At 40.9% G+C, this 19008-nt stretch overlaps 1 long non-coding RNA gene across 1 annotated transcript in view; it reads left to right on the forward strand.

Annotated features, from left to right (window-relative positions):
* Positions 1 to 4473: 4473 nt before the first annotated feature.
* LOC138165739 (uncharacterized) overlaps positions 4474 to 19008 on the forward strand; it is a 53110-nt gene continuing 38575 nt past the window's right edge. Inside the window, exon 1 of the long non-coding RNA XR_011169432.1 lies at positions 4474 to 7103. This is a non-coding gene — a long non-coding RNA (uncharacterized lncRNA). The remainder of the gene's footprint in view (positions 7104 to 19008) is intronic.

A 19008-nucleotide genomic window follows, 5' to 3' on the forward strand; every position in this document is an offset into this window, starting at 1 on the left:
CTGGATCAGTTCACAACTCCACCAGCAATGCATTAGTAGAACACCTAAATTCTAATCCCACCTCTTATTCTTCCTGGCTCTGAGATCTAGGGATAATAATTTCCCCATCTGTAAAATGGGAACAAAGATACTTGTACTATATATATTGTAGGGTCATTGTGGAGAAGATTCTTTATGAACTTTAAAGCTCTCTATAAATTTGAATTGTCATAGTTACTTGTGTTTATGTTCCATTTCTTTGACTAGATGTTAAGCTCCTTGATGGTAAGGACTTTCAGTGTCCCCTGAAAGGATTACTATGGTACCTTGAATATAGCAGGAACTCAATACAACTTTGACTGATAAATTAATGAAGACTGGGCTGCCTATCCTACCCTGCATTTTTGCAGGAAAACCCCTAAGGACCAGAGACAAAGTGGGCTAGGTGGCACAGTGAATAGAGCACCAGCCCTGGAGTCAGGAGAACCTGAGTTCAAATCCGACCTCAGACACTTAACACAAAAACTAGCCACGTGACCTTGGGCAAGTTACTTAACCCCAGTTGCCCTCCAAAAAGTAAAAAAAAAAAAAGGATCAGAGATATTGTTCAGGTATTTGTTTCATGGCATTATTATTTAAATGTATTTCTGTTAACAGTTAAAATTGTAAGTTTCATTAGCTTCTTAGCATATATCTATACATTTTGAGTGTGTTTAATTTTCCTTAACTAGAAAGCTAATGCAAACAATATTAGGCTAGAGAGGAGATGAAATGTGGTCCAGTTTGTTGTTATTTTCAGTTGGTTGTTTCAGTCCTATCCAATTCTTTATAACTCCATTTGGAGTTTTCTTGGCAAAGATACTGGAGTGTTTTTTTTTTAATTTTGTTTTAAATTTGTTTTAATTTTAAAACAAATTTGTGGCATTTGTTTCTCTAGCTCGTTTCTCAGAGGAGGAAACTGAGGCAAACAGGGTTAAGTGACTTGCCCAGGGTCACACAGCTAGTATGTGTCTGAGGCTGGATTTGAACTCAAGTCTTCCTGATTCCCGATCTGGTCACTCTATCCACTGCACCACTTAGCTGCCTGTGATCTAGTTCATAACTCTGTTAAGGACATGTGTCAGGGTTGTGCAATTTGACTGGCATGTCCTAATGGAGAGGGAATAGCTCAAAAGAAGTTGACAATGATGCTGTTTTTACTGACCTTATAACAAAGATACATCACTGACATGTCTTTTTTGGTACTGTTGGTACCTACCATAACAGCCTAGAACACTCATCAGACAAGGGAACACTAACAGAAATACAAGGAAAGCCCACTGAGAACAACACCAGAGCCCCATAGTCACATTTTCTCACCATCCCTGGTTTTCTCCTTTTCCCTTCTCACAGGGCAACAAACATTGTAAGAGTGTACGATTTGGTCCAGTCTTCAAAAACTTATGCAGGGAAGTGCCATTTCTTGCTTTCTTTTTTTTTTTTTTAGCAATTGGGGTTAAGTAACTTGCTCAAGGTTACACAGCCAGTTATTTCTGGGTGTGGTGCTGAGTGTCTGAGCCTGGGATTCGATCTCCAGGTCATCCCAACACTGGAACCGGTGCTCTTACTCGCTGAGCCACCTGGCTGCCCCTTTTCTTGCTTTCTTTACAATGCTGGATACAAGCAGTAAATACCATAGGAGAGACACTGGGGAACTCCTTATGGCTTTTGGCAATAACTTCTGCCTTACTACCCACCTCAGCTTAACTCTCCTGTCTTCCTTATCTTGGTAAACACACGCAGAAATTCAGGAAATGGAGAGGGAAAATCATAGGTAAAATTAAGGTGGGAACTCTCTCTACTAATACAGATTTCAATTTACAGCATTGGAGAGGTGCTTAATGATCAGATCATACGGCTGATAAGTATCAAAGGTAGGATTTAAACCTAAGTCTTCCTGGTTCCAAATTCAGGTTTTTATCCCCTAGTTATGAACTAGATCACAGATTAGTTGTCTTTCCATGGAGAGAGTACTTGGCCATGGTCTTTCCCCAATGAGACCAGGAAAATATACAGTATGCCTTCAATAACTAGATCATTTTGAGTAATTAGAAACAAACACTGTATTCCTTCCTTTAATGACCCAAACCTAGACATTACCTAACAGCTGAATCTTGAATATTCGGACTACACAGAGCACTGTGTAATCATTCTTGAGTTTTGATGTTTGCTAAGCAGATGCATGCAATTCTCTGTACGTTATTCCAGTGTGTGTGTGTATGTGTGTGTGTGAGAGAGTGTGAGTGTGTGTGTATGTGTGTGTGTGAGGGTGTGTGTTGCATTGTAAGAAGTCCAACCAGATTTTAAAATATCACTTTCTCTTGGGTGGCATTAAATTATAAAAGGTCAACAAGAATACTCGTAACAGTATATGTGGTGGGTGAAGGGGAAAACTAATCAACTTCAGGGAGATCAGAGTTTAGTGAAAAGGCCAAAAGGAAGTAAGTAGATGAATTTGGCAACCAGCGATATGATGTATGGAGCTTTCACCTCTGGATCACTTCCTGGGATTCAGATCTGAGCAGAGTTCACAGGAAACAAGATGAGAGTCATTCTTTGGCTCTGCAAAATGATTCAATGGTCTTAATCTGATTCCTGATGAATGATGAATCTTTATCAAACAGAACATTCTCTTCTCTTCCAAACAGACCACCCTTCCATCTAGAGATCAGCTCCCATAGGAATAGAGTTGAGTCATATTGACAAGCTCTCACTGAAGCAATTCAAAGATTGACAAATGACATTAGAAGACGGAAATTAGATAACAAAGTCAAATAAGATTCAAACACATGCTGCAGTGTCTTGGCTAGAGTTCAAGAATAAATTCTGGCAAAATACCAATCAAAGCTTTCCCTGCCTTGTAAGAGGGAAAAGAAGCCAGAGAAAATTCTTATTGAGAGGCAATGGGGTCTAGGTAAAGAGATCTAGGATCTACCTCACAGAGCTGTTGTGACAATCAAATGTGAAGCTTTTAGCACAAAGCTTGGCACATAGTAAGCACTAAATAGTTACAGTCAGCATTAGTTATGACTTATCTGGCATGTTATAGAGGGGATTCCTGTTAGGAATGGATTAAACTAGATGTTCCTTGGAGTCTCAAAGATAGTTTTCAGTTAGTTGTTTCAGTCCTGTCCAACTCTTTGTAACTCCATTTGGGGTTTTCTTGGCAAAGATACTGGAGTGGTTTGTATTTGTTTCTCCAGCTCGTTTCTCAGAGGAGGAAACTGAGGCAAACAGGGTTAAGTGACTTGCCCAGGGTCACACAGCTAGTATGTGTCTGAGGCTGGATTTGAACTCAGGTCTTCCTGATTCCCGATCTGGTCACTCTATTCACTGCACCACTTAGCTGCCTGTGATCTAGTTCATAACTCTGTTAAGGACATGTGTCAGGGTCGTGCAATTTGATTGGTATGTCCTAATGGAGAGGTAATAGCTCAAAAGAAGTTGACAATGATGCTATTTTTACTGACTTTATAACAATTAGAGTTTAGTGAAAAGGTTTTTGGTTCTAGATAGGTCAAAACTTTGTTCCCTTAAGCCAGGAATGGGAAACCTGCAGCCTTGAGGCCACATGTGGTCCTCTAGGTTCTCAAGTGTGGCCCTGTGACTGACTCCAAACTTCACAGAATAAATACCCTTAATAAACAGATTTGTTTTGTAAAACTTGGACTTAGTCAAAAGATTTCACCCAAGGACCTAAAAGGTCATATGTGGCCTCAAGGCCACAGGTTCTTCAGTCCTGTTTTAAGCAAACCATTGAACTCCTTGGTTTTCTCTTCCTGGAAGTAACAATAACTAGTTGACATCTGAATAATATTTTTGGTTAGCAAAGTATGTTTTCTTATCTTATCTGACCCTCATAACAACCCTATAAGGTAGGCAGTATAAGGCACTATTACCCCTTTAGTGATAAAGAAACTGAGACAAAGAAACATTTAAGTGACTTGTCCAAGATCACACAACTGGTTGATTGACAAAGCCACTCTTTCCATTATCCCATTAGAGCAGATCTTCCTCTCCCCTACCTACTCAACAGGGTAACATTTTTGTTGTTGTTTTGCTTTTTGGAGGGGGGAAGCAATTGGGGTTAAGTGACTTGTCCAAAGTCCATGGCTAGTAAGTGTTAAGTGTCTGAGGTCAGATTTGAATTCAGGTCCTCCTGACTGTAGGACTGGTGCTCTATTCCCTGTGCCACCTAAGCACCCCCAGGGTAACATTTTTGAAGAAAAGAAATGATGCACCGAACTCAAATAGAAGAAAAATTCCATATAGATGTCAACATCCTCAAGACACTCCTCTTTCCAAAGGAAATTCTTCTTATTTCTCAAATCCCAGAATATTGAAGAGAGATTTCTAAATAAGATCCATATTCACTGAAAGAATTCCATTTTATCCACATAGGAAAAACCAAGTTGGATAAAGAAGTCTGGTTTATTCAGTTGGTTGGGTGGTCTATACAGTTGTCCCATTAGAACATATATTTTGATGGCAGATGGACAGTGAGAACTGGGTGTGGAACTAAATAGTAGGAGAGCAAACTAGATAGCTTTTGGGAAATCAATTAGTTCCTTTAATGACCTCATTTTTCTCTCTGAAGCAAGGGCCCATATTTATAATATCAATATTTTCTAGTGATGCTGTCTGGCCATGAGGCATTGAATATCAAAGTCTCCAAAGAATTAAGTTGGGGTTCACTGTAAGGGCAATGGAAAAGTATACTGTGGGAATGCATAGGCTATTGCATATTGCCAAATATGCCATTGTGAAAAAAGAGTAAAAGATGTTATTTCACTTCACAGAGGGGTGTGTGTCTAGAGAAAAAGAAGATGGGCCAGTCATGCAGAAAGAGTCAGAGATAAACCAATACACAGCCTATGTGATTCACTAGTACTCACACAACGTCAAGAGATCTAGATGCCAGATGTGGTGGCACACACCTGTAATTCCTGTAATCTAGGAAGCTGGAGGAGCTCTTAATCTTGGGAATTTTAACTTCTACTGGGCTAGGAAAATCAGGTGTCCATACTAAGTGTGTCATTAATATGGTGAGGGAATGGGGGACGACCAGATTGCCTAAGGAGGGGTGAACCAGAGCAGGTCAGAAAATGGAACAGGTCAAGGATCCTGTGCCCATTAGAGTGGGCCTTTACACTTCCAACCTGAATGACATAGATAGACCCAGTCTAAGAAAGAAAGGAGATAGCAGAGGTTCTTAACCTTCCTTGTGTCACAAGTGGACCCCTTCAGCAGTTTGGTAAAGCCAATGGATCCCATCCAGAATAGTGTTTTTAAATAATTGAAGGAAATGATAAATTACAGTTAGAAATGAGTGAATTCATATAGAAACTATATTGGATAGTCTCAGGGAGGGGGGGAGAGGAGGGATGGAGAGATAGAATTTGGAAGTCAAAACTTTTTTTTAATGTTGAAAAAATTGTTTGAACTTGCAATCAGGGGAAAAATAAAATATTGTGTGTGTGCATATATATATGTATATGTAAGAAGTTAGTGAATATAAATATGTAATTTTTCCCTAGCCAAGTTCATAGATTCCCCTGAAATCTATCTACAGACCTCTTTTGGGGTTTGTGGACCCCAGATTAACAACCCCTGATCTAGAGCATGATTCCTGTCCAGGGTAGAACCCCAGTGAAAGATTGTGAGTGCATAAGAACAAGTGTTCTGCTGTAGAATAATAAAGTATGGATGGGTTACAATCTGGAGGGATGACCCACCTGAAGGAAATCACAGATCTACCCAAAGTACTAAGAAACCTACCCACTAAAACAAAGTGCCATTTTGCAGATTTTTGTGCCCAATACTTAGCCCACTCCAGATGTCTGTTATGAGTATGATCAGTGCCATTCAATTCTCCCAGGGACAGAGAGCTACGTGAACCAATATTATGGAGAATTCAAACCTCCAAAGCTGAAGGCTGGAACATAGAAGTAGAAACTTTAGCAATAAGGAAAGCAGCTTAAAGAGTTTGGCATTTTTTACGTATCTCACCTGGGGAAGGTGGGGCTGTGATACTGACAGTTGTAAGTAGGTTTGGGGTGAACAGGGTGTGGAGTTTGTCTACCAGGCTTGAGAGTCTTCTCTCCAGGAAGTAGTTGTTTAAATTCTTACCAGGCAAAAGGAAATTGTTCCTCTCAGTAGGAACTGATGAAGGATAGGGTAGCTTAACTTAATGGAATTTGTAATAGGAGTGGTAGGATCCATTTATCCAAAAGAATGCCTCCTCTTTAACAAGGTCCAGTAACAGATCACAGTAACCTTTTAGGCCTGAGCAGGACAAGGTGTTTTTCTTATATGAGAGTTCCTGGTTCAATCTGATGAACTTACTGGGTGGCGAGCCTTTGGAACGCTGATTGTATCTTGCAATGGAGCAGACACACCCACTTTTACCTCCTAGGATAGCAGTTTTCTCTGATAGTATGGACTACCCCCAAGATAAACTGGTTGACTCTCTCTGTTGTGGGATGGATTGCTGTTGGAGGAGCCGCCCCTTTGCACTGGCCTCTAAAAGGGAGCCAGCTCCCTTCTGCCTGGCTTCTTCTGCCTAGAGAGAACCTGGGACAGCAGCAGAGCTAGAGTAGATGTAAATAAATCCTGAAGGGAGGAATCCCTTCCCCACCTCACCCTCCAACCTTAGCCTTGGAACCACTAATGATTGACTTCTGACAAATGGCCCACAAGGAGAAAGTTCAAGAATGATGCTGAACTCCTGGGTCCAGCCTTGAAGAGTCTGCAGCATAAACTCTCAAACTCTTAACCACCATTGTAAGTGGAATCACATAGTCCAAGTATCAAGAATTACTAAATTCTAGAATTTCCTAGAATCCCAGAACCTAGCCTCCTAGTAAAAGAAAGGAGTTTTCTTAGGCAGTGCCAGATTTGTGGGGGTATCACAAACAACCCTAATTTGAACACTTAGAAATTCAGCCTTCTGTTGAAAGAGTGGAAATTTCCTGAGATCATATCTCTTGACAAGAAAAGAAGACGCCACCAAAGTTTAAACAATTACCAGGAACAAATGCCATGATGCCGGAGAAGAAGGAATGTGAACTTGCTCTTGGCTATCAGTAAGTCATTGGCTAGTCCCATGGGGTATGGGTCACACATGCACTGAAAAATCAGCATGACAGTGAACCTGAAAGGGGAGCAGTCAAATCATCCTAGCAATTCCATACATTTAGTCACTGGCTCTACCTGTTCCTGCTTTAAATGTCACATTTGAAACTTTTCATAGTTACTAAGTGATTTGCATCCATTATCTCACTGGATCTTCAAAACATTTTGGGAAGGTAGGTAGAATGAATACTATTATCTACTTCTTATGGATGAGGAAACTGAGGCTGTGGGAAATCAAGGCATGTGGCAGAGTTGGAACTTGAACCCAGACTTTCTGATTCCAAGTCCAGTATTCCTGCCTCTGTACTGCCTCTCCTTAGGGGAGAAAGGAATCCTTATGCCTGTACAATAATCTATTATGCATGACCCCATTGGGCTAAACAAAGTGGAAGGTTCCCAACATCACGAATCCTACCAGGGCAACATTTTTTATTACAGTGCACCTGTGTGTTCCACCTCGGGTCAGTCTTGTATGATAAAGTGCCAGACTTTAAGGATAAAATAATTGGATTCAAATATTGCCCCAAATACTAGCTGAGTATTGGTGGGAATGTCATTTAACCTCTCTTTAACTTTAAAAGGAGGGAGCTGGACCAGATGGTCTCTTACCAAATCTTAAAATGTCCATGAGAAGAGAACCTTACTCCAATTCGATCAGGAGAAGTCCTCTAAATCTACAATCCAATGATCTCTATAGTAAAAGAGTCAGACTGAATGGCCTCTGGAACCCCTTTCATCTCTAGAGGCAGGAAGGTATCAGTTTACAAGCTTAACCTCTCTGGACCTCAGTTTCCTCATTTACAATGGCACCCTAACCTTGATGACTTCCAAAGATTCCTTTTAGTTCTAAACCTATGATCTTATAGTTGCCCTCATCGCTTCATGGGGTACTCGATTTAGAAAAGAAAGACTGGAGTCAGAAGGACTTGAGTCCAAATTTTACCTCAGATACTTACTAGCTGTGTGACCCAGGGCAAGTCTTTTAACCCTAATTACCCCTCCCCCCCCCAAAAAAAAAGAGAAGAAGAAAGAAAAGGGAAAAAAACTCACATACTGAATACTTTTTTTTTTTTACCTCTCTTGCAAAGAGAAGCAAGGAATTCTACCACATATTTATGTATGTATACACACACACATACATACACATTAAGTGTGAACATATATCTATCCCTTTGGGAGTGGGCCATTCTGAATCACTGGGCAAATTTGTCTCCTATTCAACATTTCCAGTATGGAAAAGTCAGTTTGCTCTAAGCTTTAGGATTACCTGTATCATAGGCAGCACAGCTGACATGTTACCACAAGCTCTGGGGATTTCAGTAAAAGAAGGGCATCCTTAACCATTTTGTGAAATAAAAAATGCAAGGTTTTGTTTTTTTCCCACCAGGATAGGATGTCAGGAAGGATTTTTTTTCCCTGAAAGGAACAAAAAAGCCTTTAAACATTCCTTTAGGCATGTGATCATTCAGAAAACTTTGTGCCCAGTGAACAAATCCCAATTCAGAATTAAATCTCCTGGTACATCAAGACCTGTGACACATAATGGCTGAGTGACCCAGGGCAATTTACTTAAGCTCTCCATGCACTAGACAATTCTCTAAAGGTATACATTTCAGAGAAGATGCCTGCATTAGTAGAGGGAGTTCCCTCCTCTGGGAGTTCCCTATATCAATGAAATGACAGATCCAGTCTTTATACTCTAGCCAAATTTCTCACACAGCATTCTTTGTGCCTCTTCTTTGCCTTTCCTACTCCCTTCCTTTTCATTATAGTTATCTGTGGAAATGTCTTATTTCTCCTTTTAGATTATAAGTGCCTTGATCTAGCAGAGTCTGTCTTTCCCCTTTTTATAACCCTAGGTCCTAATTTGTGTCTTGTACAGGGCAGCCACTTAATGTTTAGGGGCCATCTCCAGCCATGCTTATCTACATCTTGCCATTGGCTCTGGAGGGGAAAGCGCAAGTCATGGCATCATCTTCCTGATGTCACGGTCCTCTGTGAAAACAGGACAAAACAAAAAGAAGTTAATATTTATTGGCCTGAATTACCCAGAGAGCCTTATTTTGTAGATGATCGAATCCCCTGGTTTCTCTTTCTTTTACGGACCAGTAGTGTTCATTATCGCCTCCACCAGATCGATACCTGGAGGTCAGGCTAGGAAGAAGAACATACAGAATGAGCAGGAAATGGGGACCGTAGCTGGGCAACTACCTCAGCATGCCTTCTGAATTTCACTGATAGAATCCAGGCAGGGCATACGTGTTGCTAGGCGATGAAGGGAAGCAGGAGTTCACAAGGGAGATGTGGAGTATTGCTTAGCAACCTTCATCACCGTCCTATCATTTGCACTGAGACTGGACATAACAAGAAAATTCTGGCATCTGTATTCACTCTTTTTTACCTTTGCTGGTAAGACTTTGGACTCTGCTCTGTTCAGAATATCAATAAGTAGCTCATTAAAAGACCACAGAACATGACTGCAAATTACAAAGGCTTACACTGAAATATCTACTTTGGTAGAAAGTCGGTAAGTCATAAGGGCTTTGAAAGAGTTTCTAGAATATCATAAAACCTGTCTTGTCATCACAGAAGGGACAAATTCATTGAACTTAAGATGGTGATGCTGCCAGGCTCTGAGAATAGCTGGATTGGAAGGAATAGCCACTTGTTTGAATAGAATAGCCAGGGATTCCACGTGTGTATGGTTACACTTGGATGCTTTAAAGAATGTATGAGCAGCTAGGTGGCACAATGAAGTTCACCAACCCTGACGTCAGGAGGACCTGAGTTCAAATCTGGCCTCAGACACTTGACATTTAGCTAGCTGTGTGACCTTGGGCAAGTCACTTAACCCAACTGCCTTGCCTTCCCCCCCTCCAAAAAAATAGAATGTATGATTTCATCAATGTGGGTGCCCAATGAAGGCTATGACTTCTTTATGCTTACTGGACATAGAGAAGATTTCAAGATTAGCTCTGGAAAATTAAACTTAGATTTCTAATTCCATTCTGTAAATTTGAATATCTTCAGGTGAACCACACTTACTTGAGATCTTTGAAGAAAAAAATATACAAACTGAAATCATAGTGATTGTACTCACCAGATTCTCTCTTGTGGGCCAATAAGCCTCTGCAGGTGTGAAAAGAGAGGGCCTCTTCTGCTCCCCTTTACCGCTGGTGTAAGGAAGGGCTTTCCAAGGAAATGCACTCCTAGCTGCAGTGGCAAGCATTTTTTAATTTTTGTTTTTTCACTCATGAAGAAAAAAGCCCTATAGCCATAAAAAGACACATTAAAAAAATTATGTGTTCTCCAGATCTTTCTTCACCCCACCCCCAATCACTCCTGCTTTGGGCTAAGCATGTCTGAACAGGGCATGAGTGAGGTAAGCCCCTGCATGGGGCTGTCTGCTAGAATGTTTTGCATTGGAGAGAAGGATTCATCCTCTCCCTCTTCCATGGAAGCCTTCAGAATGTTGTTGAGATGGAAATTCTCCAGACACCATGCTGGAAAGGATATGGAGATCAGAGACCTTGTTTGAACGCTGAAATGCAATGAAACATTGTTGGAGCATGAGTCTTGAAATTCTGCTTAGCCATTTCCATGACTCGTGAAATCTTTATCTTACATGACTTCCTGGTCTAGGTCCATTTGCCACCTAACACTAATCATTGACAACAGGATGCTGTCACTGAGCACTGATGTCAGCACTGAATCACACCTTGCCAATTCCAGAGGAGTGGCCACTGTATTGGGCAGCCACTGCCCAGGATGAGTTCTGAAACCACTGAGAGAAGCCGGGTATGCAGCAGGCAGGAATGTGCCTCCCTCCCTAATCCACTAGAATTCATTCACTCCTATCCAAAACAACACACACACACACACACACACACACACACACACACACACAAAGTGGACAGAAAGTCATAGAATCTTAGAGTATTAGAGCTGGAAGCCAGGGTGTCCTGGAGCCAGCTCAAACAAGCTTGGGAGAGTCAATTGTTAAATTTTTCCATCTGAGTATATTTTGTTGTGCAGTTGTTCAGTTCTGTTTTGTTGCTTCAGTGTTGTTTAATGCTTTGTGACTCCATTTGGGTTTTTCTTGGCAAAGATTCTGAAGTGGTTTGCCATTTCCTTTTCCCTCTCATTTTATAGATGAGGAAGCTGAGGCAAACAGGGTTAAGTGACTTGCTCAGGGTCACACAGCTAGTAAGTGTCTGAGGCCAGATTTGAACTCAGGAAGAGGAGCCTTCCTGACTCCAGCCCAGATGCTCTATCCCTTACACCACCTAGATGCCCTCATGTGAGCATTTACCATTCTAGAAATGGTAAATGCCAGAGATCAGGGCTTGGTTTTTTTGTTTTGTGGATTGTCTAGACTTGAAAATGTTGATAACACATATTGAACTTTAAAATGTATCATATGCTCATTTCCTACCACTCACCCCCACCCAGAGTTGGTTGTTAAACATTTACTGGGACACCCAATTCTGTGATTTCAGGACTCTTCCCATGACTTCCTTTCCTCCCTTCTTCTTAGCAATATTTGACATTTGAGCCAACATTGAGAGAGCCTACCACTGAGATCCCAGATACTAGAGAAAGTTCTTTGTTTATCATCTATTGGAAGCTGAGATAGATAGACTGCATGGGACCATTGATAGACATTTAGTCTTTATTTGGGGGATGGGAACTGGGGAATAAGGAGAATCAAGTATGTCTCCTCCAGCAACTTCCTTCCCAGAATCTTCTACCTGACCCCTCTTCCTGCTATGCTCACGTCTTCCTCATATATCAGATAATTCTGTTCATTTTCTTCTTCATCTTTCAGGCTCACACTGTTAGTTAAAGGCACTACAAGAAATACTAAATGTGGTTTTATTTAAAGAATACCCTTATGGAGTCCTTTTGGATTTAGAGTGAGAGGTAGAGGACTGAACCTGTGATTTTATTTGTATAGGGAAATACCAATGAGGAAACTTTGCTACGAATACTAGGCAAAACTTTGTTTGCAATTTATAGTCTCACCTATTTTCCTGGGGTACTGAACAATTAAATGATATGCCTACAGTCACTCAGCTAGCCTGTGTAAGAGACTTGAACCCACACCTTGCTTACCCCACGGCTAACTTTCTATCTGCCAAGCAAATACTTTGCCTTTAAGGTTTTCAGTTCAGTCATTTTGCAGTTGCGCCCAATTCTTCATCACCCTATTTGGGGTTTTCTTGGCAAAGATACTAGAGTGGTTTGCCTTTTTCTCCTCCAGTTCATTTTACAGATGAGGGAAACTGAGGCAAATAGGGTTAAGTGACTTGTCCAGAGTCACATAGCTGGTAAATATCTGAGGCCAGATTTGAACTCAAGTCTTCCTAACACCAGCATTCCAACCCTTTAAGATTTACAAGTGGGGGTAGCTACATGGTTCAGTAAATAGAGCATATGCCCTGGAGTCAGGAGGACCCGAGTTCAAATTTGATCTCAGACAATTGATACACTTACTAGCTGTGTAACCTTGAGTGAGTCACTTAACCCCAATCGCCTTGCCAAAAAGAAAAAAAAAAGATTTACAAGAGAACTTTCTTTACCTCAGTCTTGTGAAGTAAGTCATAGGATCATAGATCTAGAGCTAGAAGGTTCTCAGAGGCTAAATAGTCCATTCCCCTCCTTTTAAAAAAGAGAAAACTAAGGTCCAAGGAAGTTAGACTCATGATCACAGAATTAGTAAGTGGCAGCCAGAGGATTCAAACTCAGTTCTCCTGACTCTAAGTCCATTCATCTTTCAGCTAGGTGACATAGTTAGGAAGATCACAGTTTAAATCAGAGCTCAGGCACTGACTAGCTGTGTAACCTCAAGCAAGTCATCTAACCTCTATTTACCTCTGTTTCCTCATCTGTAAAATGGGCATAATGATAGCACCTTCACCCCAGAATTATTGTGAGAATCCAATGACATATTTGTAAAAGTGCTTACCTAGCACAGGGCCCGGCACATGGTAGGCACTGTATAAATGTTAGCTATTATCATAACTAAACCATGGTGAGATATGCAAACTCTGCTCTCTGCCTTTTGGAAAAGTCACCAGGGCTTAAGGAGGGGCAGTGCTGGTGTTTCCAGGTATACTTCTGGAGGGCCTTGAGTCAGCCTCATTCCTGGCTAAACGCTGGCTTGTCAGGGAGAATAGGAGCTGTGTATGGTTTTGGTTTGGGGCGGGGGAGTTCAGGGAGGCTCTGACGTTTGTCAGATTAGGCCCATCCCTGCTGCAGCCCATGACACCCTTACCAGAAACCTGGGAATTCGTGCAAAGGTTAAACCAGTCTTTCTTTGTGGTGAGTCTCTTCTCACAGTTCCTTTAAGAGTAAGGAAATGGTCGTTATGCATGACATAAAGGAAAATGTTCTACTGAGCATTTCTCTCACATTCTTGGACAGACATTTAACTGTATGCTATAGTAGAAAAAATACTGGTTCTAGAGGGGCCCACCTCTGGTGCAAGTTCACCTGTGTGACCTGGGCCAAGTCACTGCTCCCTGGGCCTCAGTTTTCCTCTCTGTAAAGTAAGAGGGTTGGATTAGATGTCTAATGAGGTCTTTCTCCCCACCTAGGCACAAGATCCTAGCCCTATAGCCAGAAGAGACCTCAAAGGCCATCTAAACCAACCCCTATCATCTTACAAATGAGGAAAACAGAGGCTGAAATACTCTGCCCAAGGTCATACAGCTAGAACATGTAAGAAGTGAAATTTGAACCCAGATTCTTTGACTCCAGTATTTGTGGTCAGACTTCATTTGCTTATTTTAATATGTAGCATTTAACCTGGGGATTTAAACACCATTTCCCTGCTTTTTATTCTATAAAAGTCTCCCTATGTTGGCCTATGGTGGCATGGAGGTGAACAATGTGACACAGTGGACAGAATTTTGGACTTAAAATCAAGATGAAAAACCTAGATTTAAATCTTACCTCTAAGACTTAATGGTTGAATGACCCTGGGCATCAGGTTTTTCACCTATAAAATGGACATAACAATATTTGAAGTACTTATCTCTTGGAAGTGTTGTAAGACTCAAATGAGATAATATATGTAAATTAAAGACCTGCTAAACTTTAAATTCATCAACTGGCAGAATATACCAAGACGGAAAAGCTTTGAGTACTTGTCTGCCAATGGACTGAGAACCAGCCTAGATAAGTTCAAGAAAGACTCATCACCTTAGGATTGATTATCAAGGGATGAATGTGAAGGGTAATTGTAACTCACAAAGATTCTCTTTTAAGTTACAAAAGGGTTGTGGCCCAAATTACTGGATTAGTACACTAACAAAATCACAGATGCCAAAAATATTAAAGGAAGTCCTATAGTTTTTACAATATAGGTAAATATCATTTAGGACATACTACAGATAGGAACTCCATTCATCCAATAGGAGATCAGCTAGCTACCTGCTCAAATTATGGCTCTGCATATTAAAAGTGAATTCATAAAAATAAAACTTAAAAATAAAAGCTTTAATTATACAGAGAGGCCCAAGAGGTAGAAGGGAATGGGGAGGTAAAGAGGAATAAACTACTAAAATGATATGAATTGGCCACATATTCTAAGATCATCATGATCTTTTGGGCTTGCCTGAACAATCCAGGAAATTGTGGGATTCTCTCTACACCCAAGTTACCTTTGTTCCAGAAACCCTGCCCTGATTCATCAGAGCCATGATAAACACCTTTAGCAATGTGAAATCTGTCATAGTCCTCTACCCCACCCCCACCCCCTGCTATGTACTGTGAAAAAGGAGGGGAGAAAGGAGAGAAGAGAAGAAGGGGAAACCCTTAGGAATTGGTTTTGGTACATGTTTCACTGGATGGAATGTAAGTTCCTTAAGAACAGGGACTATTTCATTTTTTAGTTTGTATTACCTGGAACATAATCAATACTTAGTAAATATTGGTTGGTTGATTAATGGCTAAAGATCCCTCCAATAGCCCCCTGAGAACAAAGACACTGCAGGTAAAGGAGGTGAAGGTGATAGGAGTAGTGTTAATGTTTTTATGTGGCTGTAGAATGGCCCCTGGTCATGTGGATGAGCCTGTCCTGTTTTACATTATTATATCAGCTGCCTGGATGAAATGCTTTATCAAAGTTTCTGATGACAAAAAGCTAGGATGTATAGCTAACATGTTGGGTGACATATCTTCAAGGTCAGAACTTTCGGCTAAATTTAACAAGATGAAATAGATTAGAGATAAATGTAAAATCTTTTATTTGGGTTCAAAAAATCAACTTCACAAACCCAATATGGGAGATGTATGACTTAATAGCAGTTCATTTGAAGAAAAAAAATAAGGTCTGGAAGTTTCATGGTCTACAAAGGGACTATGATTCAACAAAGTGATATGACAGCCAAAAAGCTAAAGTGATCTCAAGTAGTACTAAGGGAGGCATCATCTTCAGTACTAGGGAAGTAATGATACCGTAGTTCCACTCCATTCTGCCCTAATCAGAGCATATGTGAAGTAGTTTTCAGTCCTACACTTTAGGAAGTGCATTGATAAGCTGAAAAGCGGTCAGGGGAGAATGAACAGGATGGTGAAAGACCAAGAAATCATGCCATATATGCATCAATTGAAGGAACTAGGGATAGTTAGCCAAAGAAGAAAAGACTTAAGGTGGCCATGCTTGCTTTTATCAGGTATTTTAAAGATTACCATATTGAAGAAGGGCTGCTAGGTGGCCAGTAGATGGAGTGCTCGGCCTGGGGTCAGAAGACTCATCTTCCTGAGTTCAAATTTGGCCTCAGACACTTACTAGCTGTGTGACCCTGATCATGTCCCTTAACCCTGTTTGCCTTAGTTTCCTCATATGTAAAATGAGCTGGAGAAGGAAATTGCAAACCACCCCAGTATCTTTGCCAAGATGTCCCCAAAATGGGGTCATGAAGCATCAGACATGAATAAACAACAGTAACAACAACATATGGAAAAAGGATTAGCCTTGTTCTACTAAACAGAACTAGGAACAATGGGTAAAAGTTACAGAAAGGCAGGTTTAGACTTGATTTCAGGAAAAACTTGCTAAAGATTAGAACTATCCAAAAGTAAAGTGAGCTGCCTTGAGAAGTGGTGGGTTCCCCCTCACTGGAGGGCTTCAAGCAAAGGCTTGGTGACCACTGAGTATATTGTAGCAGGAATTCTTACAGAGGTACGAGTTGAACTAGATAGCGTCTGAGGTGCCTTCCAGCTTTGAAATTATGAAATCCAGTTGTCTCCTCCATGTACCAAAAGAATCTCACCATCTGTCTTTCCACCCTCCCCTCTCTCTTTCTGACAAGGTTCCCCACCTCACGGAACCCATTCCCTTTGTCCCCAAGCAGCAATCTGCATGTCCAAAGAGAGGTCTGGTTAATCAGTTCAGTCCTCAGCCTTATTATCTCTATGTGTTGTTCTTTTTGTCCATCTTTCATTCTCCAAGAGGATCAATGACTTCTTGAGGTGATATTTTGACCTGCAAGTGAATTGGATTTAAGCGAGGCAGAGCTGTGCAAAGTCATCAGCCTCACTCTCTCCTCCAGAGTCATCAGAGTCCAGTGTCAAGACGTAGGTCAAGATGACTGGCAATGGCTGGTGCCAGTTGCAGTGGGAGACCATGGCCTTTCTAAATTAAGGTCTTTCCCAGGTCTCAGCTTGTCTGAAGTAATGCCTATTCATTAATGTAGGTATTAATGCATGGTACATACAGAAGTCTCATTGGCCATGTAGTTTTTGACCATTACTACCATCTCCCCCATTCTCCTGTTAAGCCTATCAGGCTCAGCTTCATATGACTCCAAGGCCATTCTCATTCTTTCCCCTGCCCCAAACCCCCAAATCATATAAAGATTGAGAGTAACCCCATTTCAGTACTCATGGGACCAGAGTAATGAAAGCTTAATTGACTTTAGTTACACTAATATTTGTGTTCTTTTTGTTAGGAAAAGAGGTCTGGGCTGAAATGGTAAGTCCCTGAGGAGCTTGTGTGGAGTGGGGGGGGGGGGGGGCAGTGGTTACTCAAAAGGGGAAACTGGAAGTCCCAGATATGAATGGGAGGTTAATGATAAAGAACAGTACTATAGAGGTTATTTCAGGGGGAAAAAAACAAGGGTCAGAAAAGCAGGGAGAAAGATTAAATAAATGGGGGTAGGGGCAAAAATAGCCACTCTTGGATCTTGGCCCTAGGCTGTGTCTCAGGAAAGAAATAGACCAACTCCAAAAATTACTTGTTAAAATTACATGGATTCTGGTAAATTAGGGTCTGGATATTTTGTTGTATTTGCCCTTTGTTTTCGAAGAGGACCATGGCATCAGGGAAATGATGCCATGACTTACATTTGACTTTGATTTGAGTGAGGGAGGGCTGTGCAAGGTCAGCAGCCTCACTTTCTCCTCCAGAGCCATCTGGGTCCAGTGACCAGATATTCATCAGGAAGACTGGAGATGACCCAGGATGCAATGGGAGACCCTGGCCTATTAGGCTAAGGCCTTTTCAGACACTGAGAGTGAGGTAACACCCATTCAGTGAACAGGCCTCTTTAAGAAGTGAGTGTAGGGATGGCCCCTTTAATTAGAAAAGATAGTTATGAGACTATTGATTATAAGCTCCTTGAGGACAGGGACTGTCTTGTTTCTTCTTTTATTATCTCCATCACCAAGCACCAAGATGACAACATGAGCTTATAGATGAAATGAATGAAAACTTGAAGGGCTCTTAAAAGCCATCTAGTCAAAACCTTTATTTTATAGGTTAGGAAACCGAGGCACAGGGTAAATAATTTGCCCATGGTCACATAGGTAGTATCAGATGTAGAATTGAACCTTGGTCCTCTAACTGTACCATGTAGACAATTTAAAAATGCTTATAGAATTCTCATTTCAGTCTTGAAGTGGGTAGAGTTGGGGTACAGTTTGAAAGGACTTGGTTTCTTCAGTAACCATAAGAACAGCATACCTCAAACCTTACTCCTTCAATAATCAAAAGATGGCTAGATTCAGGGTAAGAAGAGACCTGAGCTTGAATCCAATCTCTGATAATCACTAGCTGTGTGCACAAGGCAAGGTCACTTCACCTTTCTCAAACTCAGTTTCCTTGTCTGTAAAATGGGAATAATAACACATTACTTAGCTTATCTCATTTCTGTGAAGAAGAAAAAATCTTCACAGAAATCTTTGTGACATGGAAACAGATGACATGGAATTGTCAGCTATTATTATCAGAAGAATGTCAAGAGAGTTCTAATTTGTACTGAGGATGGAAGGTGAAATAGAAAATGGAACTGAAAAGATTGTGAAAATGTGTTTATAAGTAAACTGGTGGCAAAAGCTAAAGTGAATGATAAGATTATATGTCATAGATTAAAAGCTAGAGGGACCTGAAAGAGCAATTGCTTCATTTTACAGATAAGGAAACTGAGGCCCATTAAGTGTCAAGGTCACACAAGTATTCAGAAGCAGAGTCAGGATTTGAATTAAAATTGACTGACTCCAAATCTAATGAGTCCAAATTCAGCCATACTTCCTAGCTGTGTGAACCTAGGTAACTCACTTAGCCTCTGTATACCCCATTTTCCTCAACTATAAAATGGAGATAACAATATCACCTACCTCACAGGGTTAGGGAGAACCAAATGCAATTATATTTGTAAAGCACTTAACACAGTGTTTGGCACATAGTAGATGTTTATTAAGTGCTTGCTTCCTTCCTTTCCTTCCTTTTCCCATTATATCTTACCACCTCTCCAGTACCACACTGCCTGAATCTGAATTTGTAGTTACCTATTGTAAGGACCTCCATAACATCACACACACACACACACACACACACACACACACACA

The sequence above is a fragment of the Petaurus breviceps genome, unplaced genomic scaffold, assembly GCF_028583685.1.
Source record: "Petaurus breviceps papuanus isolate PSGF00001 unplaced genomic scaffold, PetGlider_PUasm1.0 214, whole genome shotgun sequence".
NCBI classification, from domain to species: domain Eukaryota; kingdom Metazoa; phylum Chordata; class Mammalia; order Diprotodontia; family Petauridae; genus Petaurus; species Petaurus breviceps.